At 40.4% G+C, this 15,089-nt stretch overlaps 1 pseudogene; it reads right to left on the reverse strand.

The window, feature by feature from the left end:
- Nucleotides 1-1,842: 1,842 nt before the first annotated feature.
- Nucleotides 1,843-2,714, reverse strand: LOC113893554 (annotated as a pseudogene).
- Between the last annotated feature and the right edge of the window lie 12,375 nt (nucleotides 2,715-15,089).

Consider the following 15,089-nt stretch of genomic DNA (forward strand, 5'->3'; position numbering starts at 1 on the left):
GTAGCAAGCACACCTGGAAGCTTGTGCCAATGACTGCTTCAGTCTCCTAAGGGAGGGGAGATTGATAGATGAGTCAGTCCTTGAACCCATCTCTCAAAGATGCAAATGAGGATGGGAATGGTTGCAAGATGCAGATGCTATACCGTTGATGTCCATTTAAGTGACTGCATATCCTTTACTAGGGTTTGGTCTGGGGAAGGATACCCTTCTCATTATACCCATAACCTATATCTAAATAGGTCCATTTTGGAGAGGTACTCTTAAAAATATATAAGGGGCAGGGCACAATGGTGTTATTATTAACTCTTCCTTTATTTAAAGAGTCACTAAGTTGTGTTAATTCTACCTCCTATGATGAAATTAGATCACTTAAGGGATAACTGTATGTTCTACATGAGGTGCAGAACTGGCTGTACTCTGTACAAAAACCACTTTTTCTTGACAAAATCTGATGACGTCAATTTGTAGAACTGACCCAAAAGGTGATTACTATGGATATATAACCATTATATTTTAGAAGTATACTTCGATATATGGTAAAACCAATACAATATTGTAAAGTTAAAAAATAAAATTAAATTTAAAAAATTAATTTTTCCTGAAAATATGATTTATAAAATATTTACATCTTTTGAAGTATTTTTCTTATTTACTCACTACACACTCCCCTACTAATTTTGTAGAATTTATTATATATTTAAGATTAAAAGTTCATGGTAAAAATAAAAAAAAAAAAACCAACAATATTTTTTCAATTTTAAGAAATTAAGAAAATGCCAAAGGAAAAAAAAACCTTACTTATGTTTAATGCTTATGAGGGTAAATACAATGATGCATGTTAAGTATTTCATTTAAGGAGTGACAGAAGTCAGTCCATCCACTGGGCTGTTAGCTTACTGTCTCCTCACCCATGAATCTTTTGTGACAAGAAATTAATTTATTTGACTGAATATGTGTCAAAGAAATGATGGACAGTGAGTTCAGGAGGGTTTGGCTGATTGGGACTGTCAGACACCAAGTGAATTAACTGACTTGATGTTCTTGGGGTTGAATGAAAACATTGTTTTGAGACAGCATAGACATTCTCTAGGTTATGTCCAAGGAGATCTCTAGTCTAGTTGCCAGACAGCCAGATTCCATTCCAGATACTCAAAATGTTACCACCAGCACACTTGAAACAGTTATTTTTCCTTTGATTGGATTAGGGCAGATTCCTGTCCTAGTTGCTTTCTGGCAACTTGAAAGTTAGTAACTCAAACTAGGCACATCAATTTTTTTTGGTTCCCCCAGGTAAGGTGGATGAAGCAACCCTCATTCAGTACAATCTTCAATCAGTAGCTTGTTTTCTCTCACTCTGAAATGCCTTTCACCCTCCCATCTTTTTTTTTCCCTTCTTTTTTAATGCTTAGAATGCCATACTATTAACACTTTGATGGGGAACACGTGTACACCCATGGCAGATGCATGTTGATGTATGGCAAAACCAATACAATATTGTAAAGTAAAAATAATAATAATAATAATAAATTAAAAAAAAAAGGCAAACAAATTTGGACTCTTGTCTACATTATTCCACCACAATGCTTATTTCTCAGGCTTCACTTTATTTTCCTATCAAATACAATAAAATAAGCAATCACACACTTAGAGCTCTATTACCCACACACAAGAGGTTATATTCATCAAATGGCAAATTTCTAAAGTGACCAAGTTAGCCATTAATGCTGTACAGTCCCTGACTATGCTTTTTCATTGTCTTCAAACCAAAGATAACATGAATCCCCCACATACAGAGGGGCACATTTATTGCTTCAACACTCTATGCAGGGCTATCTTCACCTCCTAGTTCTTGAGGCTGTAGATGAGGGGGTTTAACAAGGACGTGATCACACTGTACTGAATGGAGACCACTTGCTCCAACATGGAGTCCGAGAGAGGGGCCATGTACCTAAATAAGGCTGTCCCATAGAATAAAAGCATCCCAGTGAGGTGGAAGGAACATGTAGAGAAGGCTTTGCCTTGACCCCCAGCAGAAGGGATGCTTATGATGGCAGAGATTATTCTAGAATAAGAGAAAAGAATCAGGGGAAATGTCACAAATCCTAACAATGCACATGGCCCAGCAAGAAGGGCCTCATTGGCAGTAGGATCAGGGCAAGACAGAGGGAAGAGTGAAGGCAGCTCACAGCAGAATTGAGGGATGACACTGGGGCCACAGAAACTAAGTTGTACGTGAAAAGACTGTCTGGCAGCGAGTTTAGGAACCCCACTGCCCAAGCTGCAGTCAGCTTCCCAACACACAGAGGCCTGTTCACAATCACACTGTATAGCAGAGGGCAGCAGACGGCAGCATAGCGGTCATAGGCCATGGCAGAGAGCAGGCAGGCCTCTGTGCTCCCAGAGAGTATTCGGAAGAAACTCGGGGCCATGCAGCCCCACACAGAGATAGTTTTCTTTTGAGTTAACAAGTTCTCCAGCATCTTGGGCATGGTTATTGAAGAAAGGGAGAGATCCAGAAATGACGGGTGACCTAGGAAGAAGGACATGGGTGTCTTAAGGTGAGAATCAGTTCTGATCACCAGGATCATCACCAGATTCCCCAACACAGGCAGGAGGTATATCACCAGGAACAATGCAAAAAGCATGTTCAGGATCTGGGGATTTCTGGAAAATAACATGAAAACAAATTCAGTAATGATGGTGAGATTTTTCATGATTAGAGATGCCCTAAAAAGAAATATAATGCAGTTGAGTCATTCCAGGTGAATAGGACTGCCTCCCCTGTGAAAAATGTAACTTAACAGCTTAAAGGTATAAATAAAAACTATGAAGTCAAGGAGTTTCCCTCTTTGTCACACTCGGCACCCCCCCATCACTACTTCAACTCTGGAGGCATGCAGCCTTCCAAAGTTCACCCCCCATAATTGCTTCTTTAATTTTTAATACTCATTTACTCAGGAAATATTTAATAAGCATCCAAGTACTGGGCACTCTACCAGATCCCAAGGATAGAAAGTTGCACGTGGCATGATTGCTGCCCTTAAAGAAATATAATTTAACAGGGGCAGACAGACACGTAAAGAAGCAAAATAAAGGCTATAATAACATAATGCACAGGATACAGTGCTGGTACAAATGTGAATCAATCATCTCTAGATAACATGGCAAACCTTCAAAGAAGAGGTAAAAATGCTTAAGCCTAACTGAAATTTACTCCACTATGGAGATAAAATAGAAGATGGCATTCCAGGCAGAGGAAATGATGTGATCAAATACAAGGAGACATGTGCTGATAGTACATCTCTGAGGAACTTCATCAGCTTTGTTTGGGTGGGTACAGGGTGATGTCAGGAGGCATGTAATACCAATATGTGGGTCATGTGATCAGATTGGTAGTTTAGAAATATTCACCCAGTGGACATGTGGAAGATGAACGATGGAGCGTATAGTCAGGGCAATTAGCTCATCTATTCAGTACACACGTACTGAGTACCTTCTATGTGCCAGGCATGCTTCTAGACCTACGGTGCATCATTAAACACATCAGAGTTTACATTCCAGTCAGGTGAAACAGATAAGAAATAATAGGTGTAATAATAAATAAGTATAATGTGTTAGAAGATGCTATGTGCTGTTTAAAATTATAGATCAGGGAAAGGGAGATTGTTAATGGAATAGAGGAAGGCAGTGAGGTTTACAATTTAAAATAGAGTAGTCAGGGAAGGACTGAGACAGTGTCACTTGAACAAAAATTTGAAGGAAGTGAGGTTGTAATCCATAGGAACATCTGTTGAAGGAGAATTGGGAGAGCATTGCACCAGCCCTGGCTAGAGATGATAAGGGGTTAACAGAGGCTGCAGCAATGAGGGCAAATGAGAGGAGACATATTCGAAAGACATCACTGTGCTGTGCTTAGTCATTCAGTCGAGTCCAACTCTTTGAGACCCCGTGGAGTGTAGCCCGCCAGGCTCCTCTGTCCATGGGGATTCTCCAGGCAAGAATGCTGGAGTGGGTTGCCATGCCCTCCTCCAGGGGATCTTCCCAACCCAGGGATCGAACCCAGGTCTCTCGCATTGCAGGCAGATTCTTTACCAGCCAAGCTACCCAGAAAGCCCGAAAGATATCATTAACTGTATTCAAAACGATTTCAAGTATTCCCTGGTGATCCAGTGGTTAGGACTTGGTACTTTCACTTTCAGGGCCCAGGTTTGATCCTTGGCACAGCCAAAAAAACCCCCCCAAAAACAAATAAAAAAGAATTTCATCATCAATTCAATGATAGGATAAAAGAATAATAATAAAAAAAAGATTCTCAGGTTTCTATCTTTGGTGACTGAGGGGTCTCATTTATTAAAATAGGTGACCCAGGAAAAGCAGCATGTTTGAGGGAAAGAGGATACTCAGTTTTGAGTATGTTGTGTTTGATGAGCCTGTGAGACAGTGATGAGACATTCAGGAAGCACTTAGAGCTAGAGTCCTGAAGTTCAGGAAAATTATTTGGGCTGAATATATGAGTAAAAGAATCATTAACAAACTTAGCCACTGAGAGCCCAATCATAAGAGAAGATGCACCCTAGGACAGAGTTTCATATAACAGAAATTTAATGAAATTAGAGGAAGAGAAACTCACAAAGGGTCCCTGAGCTTATTCAGCATGGTCAATCATGGATCTCTCTGCTCTGAAGGGTCCATTGGAGGTCATGGAGCCCAGTGCCCTCTGTTTATAGGTGAGGAGACTGAGGCCCAAAGATGAGAAGTGACCTATATAGCCTCTTCCTCCAGCTCCACCACTCAGCAACCACGCCCCTGTGCCCCCCACCGGGCCCCACATCATTCCTGCTTCTCTTTCTCTGCCTATCCTGCCAAGAGCCTTCACATCTTAGCTCAAAGGTCATTGATGTCAGGAGCTGCGTAAGGCATTACTGACAAAATGGAGGCACGGCCCCAACCCCATCTCCTCATCTTGCAGGCACGGCCCTGGGATGAAGAAGTTAGGCCTTGTGATTCTGACTTGTTCTTTCCTTTCTTCGGTTGAGTTGGCTGGAAAGAATGTTAAGGTGCTTGAGAGAAGCATGAAAAAGCACAAAGCCTTCTACAGTTGTGCCCAGAAAATAATCTATAAAATAACCATTGACATTTGTTCAAGGATCTTTACAAAGAATGTCCCAGGATGAGCACATAGGCTGCAGCTTGAGGCCATGGGAAGGATTGTTTTCTGAGACCTGTTTGTGAGGGAAATATTTATAGCAAAAGTAGTTTGCTGAGTTTAGGGTTTAGGAATAATTAAGAATAGCTAGAAGCCTTTTTAGGAGATAGTGATCTTAAGATGCTAGGGGCAAACAGGATTTAGAAAGATAAGAAATAAACTGAGGAATGTGGCATGAGTTACAATGTAATCACAAGTTAAGTATAGGACACACAGGAGAAAGTAGATAATAGATAGTAAAGCCGATTCTGAGAGAATCGCTGAAGCAGGAACTCTGTTTGAAGGACAACAATGATTTCTGGAGACAATAAATCTGGGTGGGGAAAACTAAAAATGTCAAACCTCTGACCTAATGCTTTTGTCAAAGTATAAAAGAAAACCTGAAGCTTGAAATAAACATGTAGTTCCATACTATGAATCAGGGGCTACATCATCATCCACAGACACCGCTCACCCCTTCATGCTGATTCCCTGGCTGCTGGAGCTGGACTCCGGCACGTTTCCTCAGGGAAGTCTCTGCTGCTGACACAGTAACTTTTTTTGGGGGGTGGGGGATATACTTGTTTCTCATTTATTATGCTTATTATAGCTGTAAAAATAATACCTTTGTAGACTATGCAAGAAAGATTTTCCCAATCTCCCTCAGCCTGTCCCCACCCCTGCAGACTATCTCTGTCTTATTACCTTGCTTTGTCTTCACAGCACATGCCAGTATTTGGTATTTTTTAATATACTGATTATCAATTTTCTTTTCTACTGAAATGTAAACTCAAAGATTTGGTCTGTTGTGGTCAACACTCCATCTCTAGCACTTAAGAGAGTGCCAAGTGCCCAACATATAAAAAGGGCTCAGTGTATATATGTTGAGTGACTGAATGAATTTGTTTCACATCTATCTAATTTTTGAGTAAGTTCTATGAAGACAGTGACTATGTCAGTATATTCATCATTATCTATGAGTTATTATTATCTCAGAGTTCAGCACAGTGCCTGGCACTTAGTAGGTACATCAGTTCAGTTCAGTCGCTCAGCCATGTCCGACTCTTTGCGACCCCATGAATCGCAGCATGCCAGGCCTCCCTGTCCATCACCAACTCCTGAAGTTCACTCAGACTCACGTCCATCGAGTCAGTGATGCCATCCAGCCATCTCATCCTCTGTCGTCCCCTTCTCCTCTTGCCCCCAATCCCTCCCAGCATCAGAGTCTTTTCCAATGGGTCAACTCTTTGCATGAGGTGGCCAAAGTACTGGAGTTTCAGCTTTAGCATCAGTCCTTCCAAAGAAATCCCAGGGCTGATCTCCTTCAGAATGGACTGGTTGGATCTCCTTGCAGTCCAAGGGACACAGTTGAAAAGCATCAATTCTTCGGCGCTCAGCCTTCTTCACAGTCCAACTCTCACATCCATACATGACCACTGGAAAAATCATAGCCTTGACTAGACGGACCTTAGTTGGCAAAGTAATGTCTCTGCCTTTGAATATGCTATCTAGGTTGGTCATAACTTTCCTTCCAAGGAGTAAGCGTCTTTTAATTTCATGGCTGCAGTCTCCATCTGCAGTGATTTTGGAGCCCCCAAAAATAAAGTCTGACACTGTTAGACACTACTACACTACTACAGTACTAGTGTAGTAGTAGTACTACTACTACACTATGTAGTAGGTCCATAGTAAAGGCTTATAAAATAAACATATAAAAACACCACAAAGCTAGATTTTACATAAGCTTGTTCTACGGCGGAGCCTGGTGGGCTGCCGTCTGTGGGGTCGCACAGAGTCGGACACGACTGAAGCGACTTAGCAGCAGCAGCATAGAAAGCATTAGACACTCAGTCATGTCTGACTCTTTGTGACCTCATGGACTATAGCCTGCCAGGCTCCTCTGTCCATGGGACTCTCTAGGCAAGAATACTGGAGTAGGCTGCCATTTCCTTCTCCACGGAATCTTCCCAATCTAGGGATTGAACCCAGGTCTCTTGCATTGCAGGCAGATTCTTTGCCATCTGAGCCACAGGGTAAGCCTTATACTATATATAGGAGGTCATAAAAATATTTTTGATTATTAAGTAAAACAATTAATGAAATGAATAATCATATGATCCAGAGGCAACCCCACTGGTGAGACCATAGGTTGCACTGGCAGTGAGATGTCACATACACTCTATGGCCTGGTTAGGAAGGAGCTCTTTGAAGGAGGGAGTTAGTTTGAGGTCTCTGTGGCTTTCTTGAATGGATGGTAATGGGCCTGAACAGAGTCAGAGGATCTTGATGGGATTCTCAGCTACTCTGCAGGCAGTCAGACTTTGGGCAAGGGGGTAAATCTGAATCTGAATCTCTGTTTTCTTATTTGTGTTATCTACCAAGGTTTACATGATGAACTATATAGAAATAGGCCTTAAAGTCTGGTCCTAATACCAACAACTGTTGGTTTAATTTGGTAACTTAGTATTTGCCAGTTCAGGGAAGACTGGTTACACTGTTGGAAAAAAGAGGGATAACAACACATCCTTAATGGAATAAAATTGATTGCAAAACAAAAGCAATTTACTAATGTATGAACACTATTTCAGACAAGAACTAACATAAGTAGCTCATGATCTTTAACAAGTCAATTGATTTTTCTTAGTTTAGTCTAAGCATACTGCTGGGTACAGGGAGGTCTCTCCAGTTTTTACCTAACACATTTTGTTTTCATTGTCATCTCAATATTTTAAAATTTCCCTATTCCTCTATAGTATTTACACTTTGGGATTCATCATCTAGCATTGAATGACTCCAGAAGCTTTCTGACCTGTCCATATGCCGGTTCTCTCTGCCATGGTTTCTAGCTGCTGCAATTCTTTGGACAAAATTTAAGTGGTGAAGGATGACTAGCCTAAACTCCTAGGCATATACTAGAAAAATATATGGGAAACCTCTGCTCTATTTGTAAATTGAAGCCAGATGATGATAGTGTTGCAGATCCACTTAAATGGAAATTAGCTACTTTAAATTCTAATATCCAGTGTTGGCAAGATTTGGTGAGTCATATATGATCTTATACCTTGTTCATAATATTATATTTGGTACAATAATTTTTGCAATGTGAAATCTAAGTTCTCTCTTTTGGAAATTTGTCTTAAATAATTCAAAGGAGAGGAATGTATGAAAATTATATTCAGGGTTATTTTCAAGACAATAATTCAAGATCAATCTAAAAGATCAACTAACTGGTGAATAGCTACTCTATTGTTGTAGAAACAAATGCAGAATATTACCTAATGATTAAAATAATAATTATAGGGGAGAGACAGAAACAAAATATTCATGATATCTAGTAAAAAGATCAGAATACCTGATTAGTATGAATTCATTAAATTATGTAAAAATATGCATATAATAGGGGCTTATGTAGAGTTATCAATGGAAAAATAAATAGCTGAGTGAACTATTGTCATGATTTTGCCTTTTTAACAACATGGTTTTTATACTTTTAATGAAAAATATCTTTATGGGGATAACAAGCAATCCACATTCTACCCTTTTGCTTCAAACTCAACAATTAATTAAGCCAAATTCCAACAAAATATATGCATCTTCTCTTCCCACCATATTTCTGCCTTTTATAGTCTCAAACAAGATGGAACTTGGTCTGAGAAGCCATTTCTTAAGAAGGTGTCTTAGAGGCTCAGCTGAAGAATGGAAATGGCTCAAGTAGTTTGGTTTTTCTATTAGTATATTTACTAATTAGTTTTGTATGTTTACTATTAGTACTGTATGTTCCCTACCAGATCCTTAATCCCAAATTTGTGGTCTAGGAGACATTGCTGGAGGATTTGGTCCTGAGGCCAAAGGCTGAAGGCTAGTGAAAAGTCCCTGGTAGAAAAGGAAAGAAAGGGAATTCCCTAGTCAGAAAACTAGGATTCCACAGGCCTTGTAGCCAAAAAAAAAAAAAAAGTATAAACAACAGAATCAATATTTTAACAAATTCAATAAAGATTTTTAAAATATACATATTTTAAAAAGGAAAGAAACAAGCTTTTGAAGGGAAGAGAACGTCTGGAAGCGAAGACAAGAGGAGCAGTGCTCTTGTGGAATAGGAAGAAAAGGATATCAAAGATTTTCTCTCTTCTCCTTTTCTCATGCTAGTTGCAGACTTTGCTCCCTGAGCAAATCTTTGTAGCTACAAGCCATTTAGGCTTTTAGATAACGAAAACTTTCAAAAAAGTTTGTTTTGTGACAAGAATGAAAAGGAGAGTTACAGATTTTGTTTTGTTTCTGAAAAATTCTAAGGAGCTGTGCAATTTGGCTGTGCTTTCTACAGATTTGGTCTTGCTTGGAGATGGGGCCCTGAACTACAAAAAGGGTTAGTCACTGTCTTATCCAGCTCTTTGCAACCCCGTGGACTGTAGCCTGCCAGGCTCCTCTGTCCATAGGATTCTCCAGGCAAGAATACTGGAGTGGGTTGCCAGTTCCTTTTCCAGAGGATTTTCCCAACCCAGAGACTGAACCCAGGTCTCCCACATTACAGGCAGATTCTTTATTGTCTGAGCCACCAGGGAAGCCCATGAACTAAATGTCCTCTCAAATTACTTTCAGCTTAAGATTCTGGCATTTAGCTAGGAAATCTTCCATCAGAGACTATTCCAAACTCACTGTTACTACCCATAATTCAAAAATGTTCCATTCAGCTGCCCACCCAGAAATTATAGCTCCCTCATCCAATCCATCTCAAAGGAATTATAAACTTCATTTTGTAAGTGAAGGGAAAGGACAGATTATGGATTAATAAAGTGACAAATTACTCAATCTTGTAAATATTTCATCCCAGATCTGTCATGGCCTGCTTCTGTGAATTTGGCAAGGCACTTTTTGCTTCTTCTTCTTCTTAAACTCAGTTCTCCCTAATGTGCAATGAAAGGTCTGGAACAGTTGCCTAGTAAGATCCCTCACATCTGGTGGGTTGGGGACTGAGAAGGACTGTGGAGTCTCACTCTAACTTGCCTTCTGTGTCACTTTGAAAGATGAATGATGTAGGATGCTCAAAGAACTCAGGTTCCAGGAAAAGCTGTTTTTTTTTTTCCCCCAACAAGTTGAAAACTGTGTTCAATGCAAATAGTCATCTTATGTTTAGTTTTGGATAAAGACTAAAATGTTGGGATGCATGGGCTCTGGTTTGAGTCCGTACCTGTTAAAAAGCTTTAGCCATCCTCCTTTTCTTCATTTTTCTTCCTCTTTTCTCTCTTTGGGTTCTAAGGAGGGCTCCTGGCCAGTTTGTATGACTTCTATCATTTTCTCTAACCTTTTTCTACTTGGTATCCATATGCCAGGCTGGAGTGAGAGGAAGCAATGAGGGCCCCAGGGAGCTGGGAATTAATCTGTACTCATGGGAAAACAGCAGTAGTCAGTCATTTGGACCCCTGGCTTTCCTGCCACTATTGTGGGAGGGCTTGTAAACCCTTCTGCTAGCCAGAGAGCAGCCTGGGGCTTCCTCAGGTTTGACAAAACTTGACCTTAATGTGCACTTACAGGCATACATACTCCTACCCACACTCTCTCACTTATATGCAAACAAATAAGCCTTACTTTTAGAATTCTATGAATTCTTTTAGAATGCTTTTAGAATTCTAGAAACCTTACTTTTATTCTCCACAGAATTCTATGGAGCATAAAGGATAGCATGGATCATTTTATTTCAATCTCCAACCTGATGCATGAGTCCCATACAGCATCTCCCATTAAGTGACCATTCACTTCTGTTTGAATTTCCTCAGGAACTCTATTACACCAGTTTAAGTTTCTTTGCCATAATCCTGCCCCAAATTTTGATATTGCATTACCTATGTGACCGTTTCCACAAACACCTAAACAAACTTTAGTATCTCTTAGAAACAAAGCAAAATCAAAGGCAAGAAGCAGAAACAAAAAACCCCTCGACTTTCCTCAAACCTACTGCTGCTCCATTTTCTCAATCTCCTTCACAGTAAAACTTCTCAACAAAGTTATCTATGGTTGCTCTTTGTACTTTTCCACTTGCCATTCTTTCCTCATCTTATTCCAGCTAGCTGAAACTTCTCCTGTCAATATTGCCAACAACTTCCAAAGTCAATGTTGCAAAATCCAATGGTAACTTTTCTGTTTTCTTCTTCTTTGAATTTTCAATGGCAGCCAACACAACTGACCTCTCTATACTCCTTGTAGCATTCTCTTTCCTCTGATTTTGTGACACAAAGATTCCTGATTTTGTTTCTTGCTTAATGGCTGCTACTCCTGTTTCTCTTGTTGGGTCATTCTCAACTTGAGCTATAAATTCTGGAGTGCTCCAGAGCTAATTCCCAGAACCTTCTCTTCCTTTCATTTTCCTTAGATGTTCTGTGCTAATCTTATATCTCAAAATACCACATATACCCCCAAATATTAGCCCTGATCTCTCCCTAGACCATTAACTTGACATTCAACTTGACTTTCCACTTTGATGTCTAATAAGCATCGTAAGCAGTTTAGCCAAAATGCAACACACCAACCAGCAAAACTAATAAAAATCAAATCCTTAATCTTCACCCTCCTAATATGCAATTCTCCCAGTCATGCTTATTTTAGTAAACGATGTTACCATCTATCCACTTGCTCAAGTGAAAAATTTAAGACTTATCCAAGATGACTGCAGTGAGGTAGGAAGTACAGATGAAGAAATCCTTACTTCTGCTTTGTGATGAAGCTGATGCTCACAATGGTAGACACAATGTAGGCATAGAAAGGAGGACAGTTCCACGGTTACATATGATGTAAGACCAGGCCAGGGCAGTTAGACTGGTGGAGATATTAGAGCAAGCCAGAGGGAAGAGAGAGGGCAGCTCACAACTGAAGTGAGCGATAGTATGGGTCTCACAAAACTCTAAATTGGCAGCTCCAAAGATACTGATGCAATCATCCAGAAAGTCCAGGCCCCATGAGGCCAACAGCAGTCCCACATAGAGCTGGTTTCTCATCACCTGACTCAATAACAGAGAATGACAAATGTCAACATAGTGGTCCTGGGCCATTGCTAAGAGCAGGAAGGATTCAGTGCCCTCAGAGGCAAATACCAATGTGGGCCACAACCTGCTACTAAGACTGCTTCCTTTTCAGACAAGAGATTTTCCATAAACTTGGGCACTGAGACTGAGAAGTAGCAGATGTCCAGGAAGGAGACATAGGTACATGGAAATGGTAATCAGCACTGATCAGCAGAAGCATCACCTGATCCTTCATCAGGGTTAGGAAGTAAATCCCCAGGACTAGCACAAGAGCACAGCCTGGATGTGGGGGTCAGCAGACAGCCCAAGGAGAATGAACTGGGTGATGGTTGTTGTGTTTTTCCACAGTCAAAAAGAGGAAACTTACCTTGGAAAAAATTAGTGTTTCAAAAAACTCATTTTTTAAACTATTTCCTCTGGGTCTTAAATCCTTCCTCTATACACATTATTTTTTGACTCTGGGATTCAATTTCAAGTTTTGAACTATCTTCACTAACTCTCTATACTCAGTAGTATCTTTGATTTTCTTATATTTTACACCCTCAATCCTAGATCAATCTGATTCTGTTCAGTCTTTAATAAAATATTTAGATGGATATAGAGAGAAATAGCTAATGTAGTTTGAATGACTCAATTTTTTTGCAAAAGTAAATGTCAGTGGGATCCAGAGAAAGAGTGGAGGAGTTTATCTTGGGAATAGGGATGCCTGAGTAAGAGGAAGGAAAGCAAAGAGGGAAGTGAAAGATACAGGGACTTGTTTGTGTCTGGAAGGGAAGCAACCCTATGGACTATAGCCCACCAGGCTCCTCTGCCCATGGAATTTTCCAGACAAGAATACTGGAGTCTGTTGCCATGCGCTTCTCCTGGGGATCTTCCCATCCTGGGGATCTTTCCGACCCAGGGATCCTACTTGCATCTCTTGCATCTCCTGCATTGGCAGGCAGGTTCTTTATCACTAGCACCACCTGGGAACCCCTCAGAAGGGAAGGGAGTTTCCTATTTATAGCCTCTATGTTATCAAGAGGTAAAAGGTAAAGCCATCAGTGGATGTGCAAGGAGGAGACTGATGTTTCAAATAACTACTTTGGATTAGTTGCAGAGGTGAAGTCTAGTCTAGATTTTTGGTTATAAATTTGAGTCCAGTTATCACTCTTATGTGATTTTTCTCCTGTTTGGTATATGTAGAGCATAAGTCATTGCATTTATCTCAGACATGTAAAGTAATGAAAGGAAAGATGGTTTATGGAATTAAGAAACTGCCCAAGGTGATTAAATGAATGAATCTTTCCTGGTTCATGAGAGAAGTAAAGATATGAATGGCATGAGAATGAAAATATGGTCAACATAAAGGATTAGCGTTCTCAATGCATGTGAAAAATGGTTGGTTTAGGAACACTAAATTAAATGAATTAGATAGAGAGGTGACTGTGGTAGGAGAGTGTTTGAAATTGAGATTTCTGAAGATATTGGTTGAATGTGTGAAGAAAAACATCCATGGAGAGAGGCACACAAGGTAATCACAGACTTGGTACAATTTTAATTGAGATGAGAATTTGGGTTTTTCTTTTCCCCCTTCTCCTAAAAGTCACATAATGTTAAAATGTTTTAAAATATGTAAAAGTTATAAAAATGTGAAAAGCAGAGCACAGGGAAGGTAGCCCAGAGATACTCCAGACATGCTGCTGTGGGAAGGCACCCGTCTCAATGGGTCACGATTGTTTCTTCCCCTCTTGTTGTTCAGTCGCTAAAGTCATGTCTGACCCTTTACGATCTCTTGGACTGTAGCCTGCCAGACTCCTCTGTCCATGGAATTCTCCAGCCAAGAATATTGGAGTGGGTAGCCATTCTCTTTCTCAGGGGATCTTCCTGACCCAGGGATTGAACCCAACTCTCCCACGTTGCAGACAGACTCTTTATCGTCTGAGCCACAAGGGAGGATGATTACTTTTTCCCCTCTACAAATATGTAATTAAGCTCTGTTTAAGAGTGCTATATTCAGACCTTGTTACTTTCAGTATTCTCAGCTAGCTAACTTATGCTAATCTAGAAAATGCCCAAGTTCATTTGCTCTGACCTGACACTGAGACACAAACTTAGCATCAGTATCACTATTCAACGTTCCTGGCTCAGTCAGCTAGTTCATTCTGGCCTTCCTGTCTTGTGGCTGATGAAATTAATTACTTAAGCAAGATTGAGACTTTCTTCCTATTATTTCCTTACTTAGCAATCGAGGCTTTGTTAGATACCATGCATAATCAAATGAAGCAATAAGTAGACAAGTTGGCAGAATTCATTCAGATTCAGTGACAAAGATGTTTAATTGGCTTGTAAAATATGCACTGAGAACTGCCAGGAAGGAGTTGGCACAGTGTACTGTTTATATTTTTTATTTTCTGTATAATGTGATGTTTTGACATCTTAAAACTTTCTGGCAGGGGAGAGTCTGCCTCTCACCAGGGGTAGCTAATTCTTAAAGATAACAAAGGAATTAGTAGGGAGAAGACCTTTAAAATACACACTAACCAATTTGGAGCCATTTCTCCTCTATGTAGCCCTTCAGATAAGATCAGATCAGATCAGTCGCTCAGCCGTGTCTGACTCTTTGCGACCCCATGAATCACAGCATGCCAGGCCTCCCTGTCCATCACCAACTCCCAGAGTTCACTCAGACTCACGTCCATCGAGTCAGTGATGCCATCCAGCCATCTCAGCCTCTGTCGCCCCCTTCTCCTCTTGCCCCCAATCCCTCCCAGCATCAGAGTCTTTTCCAATGAGTCAACTCTTTGCATGAGGTGGCCAAAGTACTGGAGTTTCAGCTTTAGCATCATTCCTTCCAAAGAAATCCCAGGGCTGATCTCCTTCAGAATGGACTGGTTGGATCTCCTTGCAGT

Source organism: Bos indicus x Bos taurus, chromosome 5 (assembly GCF_003369695.1).
Source record: "Bos indicus x Bos taurus breed Angus x Brahman F1 hybrid chromosome 5, Bos_hybrid_MaternalHap_v2.0, whole genome shotgun sequence".
In the NCBI taxonomy this organism is placed as follows: Eukaryota; Metazoa; Chordata; class Mammalia; order Artiodactyla; family Bovidae; genus Bos; species Bos indicus x Bos taurus.